Raw genomic sequence first — 9291 nt, 5'->3', positions numbered from 1 at the left:
TGTGCTCCTGTCCTGAATGACAGGCGGCACACGGCAGTGTTACAATGTAGCGCCTATGCGCTCCATTGTAACCAATGCTGGGAACTTTCTGCTCAGCGGTGACGTCACTTTAGGTCAACCGCAGGGCAGAAAGTTCCCACCATTGGTTACAATGGAGCGCATAGGCGCTACATTGTAACACTGCCGTGTGCCGCCTGTCACTCAGTACAGGAGCACACAGCCGATCAGGAGAGTGCTACAACGTGGCGCTCCCTGATTGGCTGAAGAAACCCACTTAGACATCAGTCAGAGTGGGTTTCTGGCATTCGGGGAAAGGGGGCCCATGTGAAAACATGGGGCCCCTTTCAGTTCGTGGCTCGTGTGTCCGTTTTTTTTATTTTAATCAAGTACCTGGATTACAAATGGATTTGAAGAGGACCGATCTACACTGGATTTTGTGAGTATAATTTTTTCTACAGGTACCCCATGGATTCTACTGGACAAGAGGACCGACCTGCGTGTGAACATAAGGTAAGTATGTATGTATGTTTGTGTGCATGTATGTAATAAATCTTTACTTTCAAGGTGTGTGTGTCTTGTGTTTATTTGGGTATTTTTTTAGTAATAGTACTACAGGTACCAGCGGGCCCGTTTTTCCGCCGCATGCTGGTACTTGTGGTTCTCCAAGTACCAGCATGCGGGGGAGGCTTGCTGGGACTTGTAGTACTGCTACTAAAAACAATATCTTTTCATTTACAACAAAGGCTATCAGCCCCCCCATCCGCAGCCCATTGGATGGGGGGGGACAGCCTCGGGCTTCACCCCTGGCCCTTGGGTGGCTGGGGGGGGGACCCCTTGATTGAAGGGGTCCCCACTCCCCCAGGGTACCCCGGCCAGGGGTGACTAGTTGGATTTTTGATGCCACGGCCGCAGGGCACTATATAAAAGTGACCCCCGGCTGTGGCATTATCTATCCAGCTAGTGGAGCCCGGTGCTGGTTTTAAAAATACGGGGGACCCCTACTCTTTTTGTCCCCCGTATTTTTGGAACCAGGACCAGGCGCAGAGCCCGATGCTGGTTGCTTAAATATGGGGGAACCCCTGTCATTTTTCCCCCCATATTTTTGCAACCAGGATCGGCTCAAAGAGCCCGAGGCTGGTTATGCTTAGGAGGGGGGACCCCACGCATTTTTTTTTGTGAAAATAACCACTTTCCCACCCCTTCCCACTGATAGACATGCACGGATCTCATGGATCCCTGCATGCCTATGCAATCACGGCTCAAAAAAGCAGGTCTGCTTTTTTTTAGCACTTTTTTGCGATTTGTAATTTTTCACGGCAGTGTTTTCCTCTTTGGAGATTTGCACTTTTTAGTAAATGACCGAGTTCTACTAATTTGCTGGTGTATTTTGACCGATGGTGTATTCATTCGTATTTTTTTACAACTACTTCCAAAAAAATACGAATGCCCTCATCTCTGCCGTGATTTGAGTTTAGTAAATTACCGAGATGACACTTTGAAGAAAAAACGGCATCTCGGTCAAAATCGGGACCTTAGTAAATTTACCCCTGTGACTCTAAAAAATCAGGTCTTTCAGATAATACTCCAGACCTTCGGGAACTTGGAAACAGACCTATTCGCCAGTCCCACAAATGCTCAAACACTGCGTTTTGTATCCAGAATATGGACTAAAGCAGTATGGAGGATGGATGCAATGTCTTTCCTTGGACAGATCTACCTCACCCCTATGCCTTTCCCCCCCGGCGCTTCTCCTAAAAGTACTACAGAAAATCAGGGAAGACCGGGTACCCCACATTGTGTTAGTGTACCCAGTTTGGCCATCCAGGGTATGGATTCCCCTAATCAACCAACTACGGATAGTCCCCAAAATTCCCCATGGTCTATCCAAGAAGTGCTTTCAGGGAACCCTTGACATACTAGAGACTCTTCACCAGTGCATGTGGATGGCAATATCTCTAGGCTGCTAACCAAGCTTTCCTTAGCTTCTACCACGAAGGCTCTAATTAACGCATCCCTTAGGCCTCGTACAAGAGCTAGATATTGCGCTATTATTAAAGAATTCGATTTGAGGTGATTATAACAAAGTACTGATAACCAAAGCTTGCTACTCCACTTGGCCCTAGATTTTCTAGTCTCAAAATACCAAATGGGGCTGGCGTCAGCCACAATAAAATCATATGGCTCTGCACTAGCCATTATGACCCCAAATTTAACAGATAACAAATTATATTTGCGTCTGCTTAGAGGTATCCATCTCTCTAGGCCTATACTGCCAAAATATTCAAACACATGGGATATAGAACCATTCCTATCTTTCTTGGCCTCGTGGGACACAGACACTAATATCAGCTTACTATCTCGCAAACTAGCATCTTTGCTGGCTCTGGCTGTATCTGCGAGAGGAGCTAAGCTTACCCTTATTCACATCTCACACCAATGGCTATCACTCACATCAACGGGATACCACATCATACTCAAAGGACACACTAAAACGTCCTCCTTTAAGAGCCCAATTGTAGAGTTTGATATTATTCAGGATCCTCAAGAACCTAAATTATTCGTAGCCTCTTGTTTATCAACATATCTTTCCCAGACAGAACAATTAAGGGATAATATCACCCAACTCTTCATTACCGGTAGAAAACCTTATCGCTACGCTAGACCCTCAACTATTAGAGGGTGGATAGTAGCTTCTATGAAAGAAGCAGGGATCGATACAGACCACTTCAAAAGCCATTCCCTGCGGGGATCAGCTGCAACAAGAGCGGCTGCTAAAGGCATCCCTTTGCAGTCCATCATGCTAGCTGCAAGATGGTCCTCCGCTCGCACTTTTGCAAAATATTATTGGAGGCCAACCGATTCCCAAAAAAATTGAGTTCCTCAGAGCAACCACCAGGTATGTGGTAGTCTGCACACCTGTTGTTGCTAGGTGGCAAGCCTCCCGAAGAACAAAACACTAGTATGCAGGAATCTATGACCTGCAAACTGGATTTGTTCTAGGGAACAGGATTGCCACCTAGCAACAGCTCCCACCCATCCCACCCTTGGTTTGCACCATTGTTGCTAGGGCTGTTGTTTCCTCTATGGAACTCTATGGGGTATATGCAATTGCGGTCGAATTCCCGAAATTGTCGAATTTCGGGACTTTTTCGCCAAAAAAAAAAAAATCGACAATGCAATTCAGTACTTTCCGTCAAAAAAACGGACTTTCAAAATTCGACTTTTTGAAATTCGACTTTTTGAAATTCGACTTTTGTCAAATTCGACTTTTCTGCAATGATACAAGTGCTGCAATTCGACCAAAGTATATTCAATTGAAGTTTGGAAATTCGACAACAGTGCTTTTAGACAGTAAATTCGTCATTTTCAATCCGCCACACTTTGGTGGGTGAAACTAATAAAAAAAATTTAAAACAAGTTTTTTTTGTGGTTTTTTTTCTTGGTAATAGCATATCTATTTATATTAGAAGGGATTAGGTACTTGGTTTGTCTTTTTTGGAGGCACAAGTATTTTTTATATATTTTTTAAAATAATATATATATATTTTTTTTTAGATGGAATGGTAAAATCCCAGAAAAAAATGGCGTGGGGTCCCCCCTCCAAAGCATAACCAGCCTCTGGCTCTTCGAGCCGGTCCTGGTTCTAAAAATCTGGGGGGGAAATGGACAGGGGATCCCCCGTATTTTTAAAACCAGCACCGGGCTCTGCGCCTGGTGCTGGTGCAAAAAATACGGGGGACAAAAAGAGTAGGGGTGCCCCGTATTTTTTACACCAGCATCGGGCTCCACTAGCTGGACAGATAATGCCACATCCGGGGGTCACTTTTATACAGCGCCCTGCGGCCGTGGCATTAAATATCCAACTAGTCACCCCTGGCCGGGGTACCCTGGGGGAGTGGGGACCCCTTCAATCAAGGGGTCCCCCCCCAGCCACCCAAGGGCCAGGGGTGAAGCACGAGGCTGTCCCCCCCATCCAAGGGCTGCGGATGGGGGGCTGATAGCCTTGAGAAAATGACATGAATATTGTTTTTCCCAGTAGTACTACAAGTCCCAGCAAGCCTCCCCCGCAAGCTGGTACTTGGAGAACCACAAGTACCAGCATGCGGGAGAAAAACGGGCCCGCTGGTACCTGTAGTACTACTGGGGGAAAAATACCCAAATAAAAACAGGAGACACACACCTTGATAGTAAAACTTTATTGCACACCTGCCGACACACACATACTTACCTATGTTGACACGAAGCAGTCGGTCCTCTTCAAGTAGAATCCACGGGTACCTGAAAATAAAAGATAATTATACTCACCTGATCCAGGGTCCAGAGATAAATCCTCGTACTTGTCAAAACAACAAAACGAACACCCGACCAGTGGACTGAAAGGGGTCCCATGTTGACACATGAGACCCCTTTCCACGAATGCAGACACCCCCGTGACAGCTGTCACAGAAGTGTCTCTTCAGCCAATCAGCGAGTGCAACGTCCTTGCACTCTGCTGATTGGCTCTGTGCGCGTCTGAGCTGTCAGACAGCGCATCGCAAAGCCTCTCCATTATATTCAATGGTGGGAACTTTGCGGTTAGCGGTGGGGTCACCCGCGGTCAGCGGCTGACCGCGGGTAACCCCGCCGCTGACGGCAAAGTTCCCACCATTGAAAGTAATGGAGGAAGCTGTGCGATGCACTGTCTGAGCTCAGACGCGCACAGCCAATCAGGTGAGCGCTACGACGTGGCACTTCCTGATTGGCTGAAGGGACCTCAGTGACAGCAGTCACGTGGGGTCCCGGCATTCGGGGAAAGGGGTCTCATGTTTCAACATGGGACCCCTTTCAGTCCGGTGGTCGGGTGTTCGTGTTTTTTTTTTTGCCAAGTACGAGGATTTTATCTCTGGACGTGGATTTATCTCTGGACACTGGATCGGGTGAGTGTTTTTTTTTTCACAGGTACCCCGGATCGTCGGAGTCGAGACGTGGCAGTCGGCGTGTCAACATAGGTAAGTAAGTGTGTGTCGGCAGTGTGTAATAAAGTTGTACTTGTCACGGTGTGTGTCTCCTGTTTTTATTTGGGTATTTTTTTTCCTGTAGTACTACAGGTACCAGCGGGCCCGTTTTTCTCCCGCATGCTGGTACTTGTGGTTCTCCAAGTACCAGCTTGCGGGGGAGGCTTGCTGGGACTTGTAGTACTACTGGAAAAAACAATATTCTTTCAATTTTGACAAGGCTATCAGCCCCCAATCCGCAGCCCTTGGATGGGGGGGACAGCCTCGGGCTTCACCCCTGGCCCTTGGGTGGCTGGGGGGGGACCCCTTGATTGAAGGGGTCCCCACTCCCCCAGGGTACCCCGGCCAGGGGTGACTAGTTGGATATTTAATGCCACGGCCGCAAGGCACTGTATAAAAGTGTCCCCCGGCTGTGGCATTATCTGTCCAGCTAGTGGAGCCCGATGCTGGTGTAAAAAATACGGGGGACCCCTACTCTTTTTGTCCCCCGTTTTTTTTGCACCAGCACCAGGCGCAGAGCCCGGTGCTGGTTTTAAAAATACGGGGGATCCCCTGTCCAATTTTTCCCCGGATTTTTAGAACCAGGACCAGCTCGAAGAGCCCGAGGCTGGTTATGCTTTGGAGGGGGGACCCCACGCCATTTTTTTTCGGGTTTTTCCCGTTTTTTTTTAAATCGCTGCAAAATCCGTCAAATCGGACGTTTTTCGCCCGCGGGACTGTCGAATCCGTTTTCCATTGAATATGGCAACCACTTGCTGAAATTGGATGGTCGAATTGTGTCGAATTTAAAAACGGCGATAATTTGCCGCGATTCGCCGCTAATTGCATATACCCCTATATGAGATAGTGATATCCTCCCTCTTGTTGTTCCCTTAGGCGCACAGAGTGACCCAAAGAGGCCTCAAGCAGCCGCCAATAAAGAACAGAAATAGACTATTTCCATTTTGGATGTCTAGGCCTGACGTTCAGCTGATACTACCTGCAATTTCTTGTTTCTGCTATTTCTCATAGCGCAAAGTAAAAAAAAAAAAAAAACAGATAAAAAGATATTCTTTACTTCCTTCTTCCTTTGGTAATGTTGTTAATTGCAGTTGAATAAACCATCCCTGGTTTCAAAGCACTACTCGTAGCTCTTCTTTTTCAGTGACTAATACAGGGCTACTTAAACAGTAAGGTTATACTGCCTTTATCTCTGTGACTTAGGGACAGGTTTTGCCACCAGTGAGCTTCCCAAAAAATCTAACCAGTGGCTGGGGTGAGCGTGCACGTGACGCAACGTGCACGTGACCACGGGCACGCGTACCCCCGCCAGCCGCTGCATTTGTGGGGAGAGGAAGTGAAAATTCTTTCACTCTCCTCTCCCTCAGCGTTTTTCGGGAGGCTTGCTGCCTTACCCACCTGCTGTTGCTAGGTGGCAATCCTGTTCCCTAGAACAAATCCAGTTTGCAGGTCATAGATTCCTGCAAACTAGTGTTTGTTCAGTTACAATACCCTTTACTAATCAAAACATTTCAATATACTACCGTACCCGGGATTCAAACCTGTAACCTGTTGACAGGTAATCAAACAGCCTACTCATAGGCAAATGTAGGGGGTGTTTCCTCTTGGCCAGCAGCCCAAATTATGACCACAATAGTAACAGTATATATTTCTTGAGCTGCGACCACAACATGCAGTTTAAGGGACAGAGCGGACCTGCTGCACATGCCCAGTGGTTGCAGCTGCTTCTACCAAGTTTGCTGTGTGTGTGTGTGTGTGTGTGTGTGTGTGTGTGTGTGTGTGTGTGTGTGTGTGTGTGTGTGTATGTGTGTGTATGTGTGTGTGTGTGTGTGTGTGTGTGTGTGTGTGTGTGTTGTTTACAGCCTATACTATAGACAGTCTATATATTCAGTGTATAAACAGACCAATGTGTACATATATGTCCAGGCCAGGGTCAGTACTAGGTTCATCAACCACTTCCCCAGACTCCCGTACTTGCTCCAATGTTCTGTAGAGTGTAAGATTGTGGAATGCATTTGGAAACCCCCCTCTAGAAATCCTGTGTTTGCCCCTGCTACTCACTGAGCTATTTGATCCTACATAAAAACTATGACCACTGGGGGGTCATTCCGAGTTGATCGCTCACTAGCAGTTTTTAGCAGCCGTACAAACGCTATGCTGCCGCCCACTGGAAGTGTAATTTAGCTTAGCAGAAGTGTGAACGGTTGTATCGCAGAGCGGCTACAAAAATTCTTTGTGTAGTTTCAGAGTAGATCAAAACCTAGTCAGTGCTTGTGATCACTTCAGACTATTCAGTTCCGGATTTGACGTCACAAACCCGCCCAGCGTTCGCCCAGCCATGCCTGCGTTTTTCCTGGCACGCCTGCATTTTTCCTGGCATGCCTGCGTTTTTCCGCACACTCCCTGAAAACGGTCAGTTGCCACCCAGAAATGGCCACTTCATGTCAATCACTCTGCGGCAAGCAGTGCGACTGAAATGCATCGCTAGACCTTGTGTAAAATTACATAGTTCGTTGTGCCCGTACGTCGCATGTGCGCATTGCGCCGCAAACGCATGCACAGAACTGCCATTTTTTAGCCTGATCGCTGCAAACAAATGCAGCTAGCGATTAACTCGGAATGAACCCCACTATACGAAGCTACTGGTACTCTGTAAAAACATAATCAGCATTGCAGTTGAGCAGATCAACTCCAATGCTGATTATGTTTTTACAAAGTACCAGTAGCTTTGTATAGTGTTCATAGTTGCAGCCACACATCCAATCTCTTGCAGCCACAAACTACTGTACATAGATCTGCTCAGCCGCAATGCTGATCATTTTTACACAAAGTACAAGGTAAGCTTCAAATAGTTCTCTAGCTTAGAATTATCTACCTTTCTATGCAATGGCAGATATGGAGACCAAGAGCTGAGATCAGCATACTGCTGTCAACTTTACTTGACTGCAAACGAACATAAAGCATACCTCCCAACTGTCCCGATTTTCGCGGGACAGTCCCGTTTTTTTGGGTCTGTCCCGCTGTCCCTCACATGGGCTGCTGGGTGTGAACCTGTTGTAATCTTACCCGTCTTGAAAAAGGCTCAGATAGAGCCGAAACGTCGACATTTTTTGCTGACATGCTGTTGATCGTCTCTATGTGAGATACACCTGTGAGTTGCAATAAATCTCTTCATCATTAAGGAAGTGGTGAGTGCCTGTACTTTCTCTGGATATATTTTGGACTTCTTGAGAGCCCTTTATGGAGCACCGCCCATGTTGTGGATTGCAGCAGTGAGTGTGGACCTAATGGATATATATATATATATATATATATATATATATATATATATTACACATACATGCACATATACATACACACCCACGAAAACCCCCCTCGCTAAATCCTGCGTTTGCCACTGATCCCTCATTCCGGTCCTTTAATGTTGGGAGGCAACACACTTTTGCAGCAAGCTGCACAATAGCACTGAACAACAAAACAGTGGTGTAACATGGTACTGCAAGTATAAAACAGAAATGCACAGCAATGTGAATCTGACAGCCAGATTCCAATATCTAACAGAAGCTACAAGTGAAAGTAATTAAAACAGATAATTGACAATTGCTGCCAACAGCGCCCCCTACCCTGCAGTGCTATATGCTGTGCCCCCTCGGCACACATCTAGTTACGGCCCTGGGAAAATTTACTAAGGTGGGATTTTTTTTTTTAGAACTGATGATGTTGCCTATAGCAACCTATCAGATTCTATTATCTTCTAGAAGCAGATAGATAAATGTTAAGTAAAACCTGATAGGTTGCTACGAGTAACATCACCAGTTCTAAAAAAAGCTCCCACCTTCGTAAATTTACCCCACTGGGTTATTGCATCTTTTTGGAGAGGGGTGAGTGGAGAGATATTTTTTTTTTTGTCTCATTTTTACACACAATTTATTTTATTTTACATTAAGTAAAAACATTTTATAATACAACACATGTTGGTTTTCTCTTTTTTTATTCTCCTCTTGTAGAGTAACGGATGTAACAGCAGGGAAGACTCTTCTGTAATTAACTTCAGTTTAAGATCATCTTTTCTTTTTCTGAATTTCATTTTCACAGAGAAGTTATTTTCACAGAGGAGTTACCCACACCCCACAGGCAGGATGGAGATACAGAAGGGGGAGTGTACTTTAGGAAGGCATGCAGCCTTGTTGTAACTTGTGTCATGTCTTATAAAACCCACTTCAGGACTGAGAGCTGGTCTGTACACATCACAGCAGCTTCAGAAGGAGTCTTGTTGAGGTAAGATTCTTACAAAATA

General features: G+C 46.0%; 1 protein-coding gene across 1 annotated transcript in view; it reads left to right on the top strand.

Moving 5' to 3' along the window:
* The first annotated feature begins 9163 nt into the window (after positions 1 to 9163).
* LOC134957795 (calcium-activated chloride channel regulator 1-like) overlaps positions 9164 to 9291 on the top strand; it is a 98934-nt gene continuing 98806 nt past the window's right edge. The window contains exon 1 of the mRNA XM_063939963.1: positions 9164 to 9272. The gene's annotated coding sequence lies outside the window, so the exon portion shown is untranslated. The remainder of the gene's footprint in view (positions 9273 to 9291) is intronic.

Source organism: Pseudophryne corroboree, chromosome 9 (genome assembly GCF_028390025.1).
Source record: "Pseudophryne corroboree isolate aPseCor3 chromosome 9, aPseCor3.hap2, whole genome shotgun sequence".
NCBI lineage: Eukaryota > Metazoa > Chordata > Amphibia > Anura > Myobatrachidae > Pseudophryne > Pseudophryne corroboree.
Note: the sequence above shows the minus strand (reverse complement) of the source record. Positions and strands in the feature narration are given on the sequence as shown.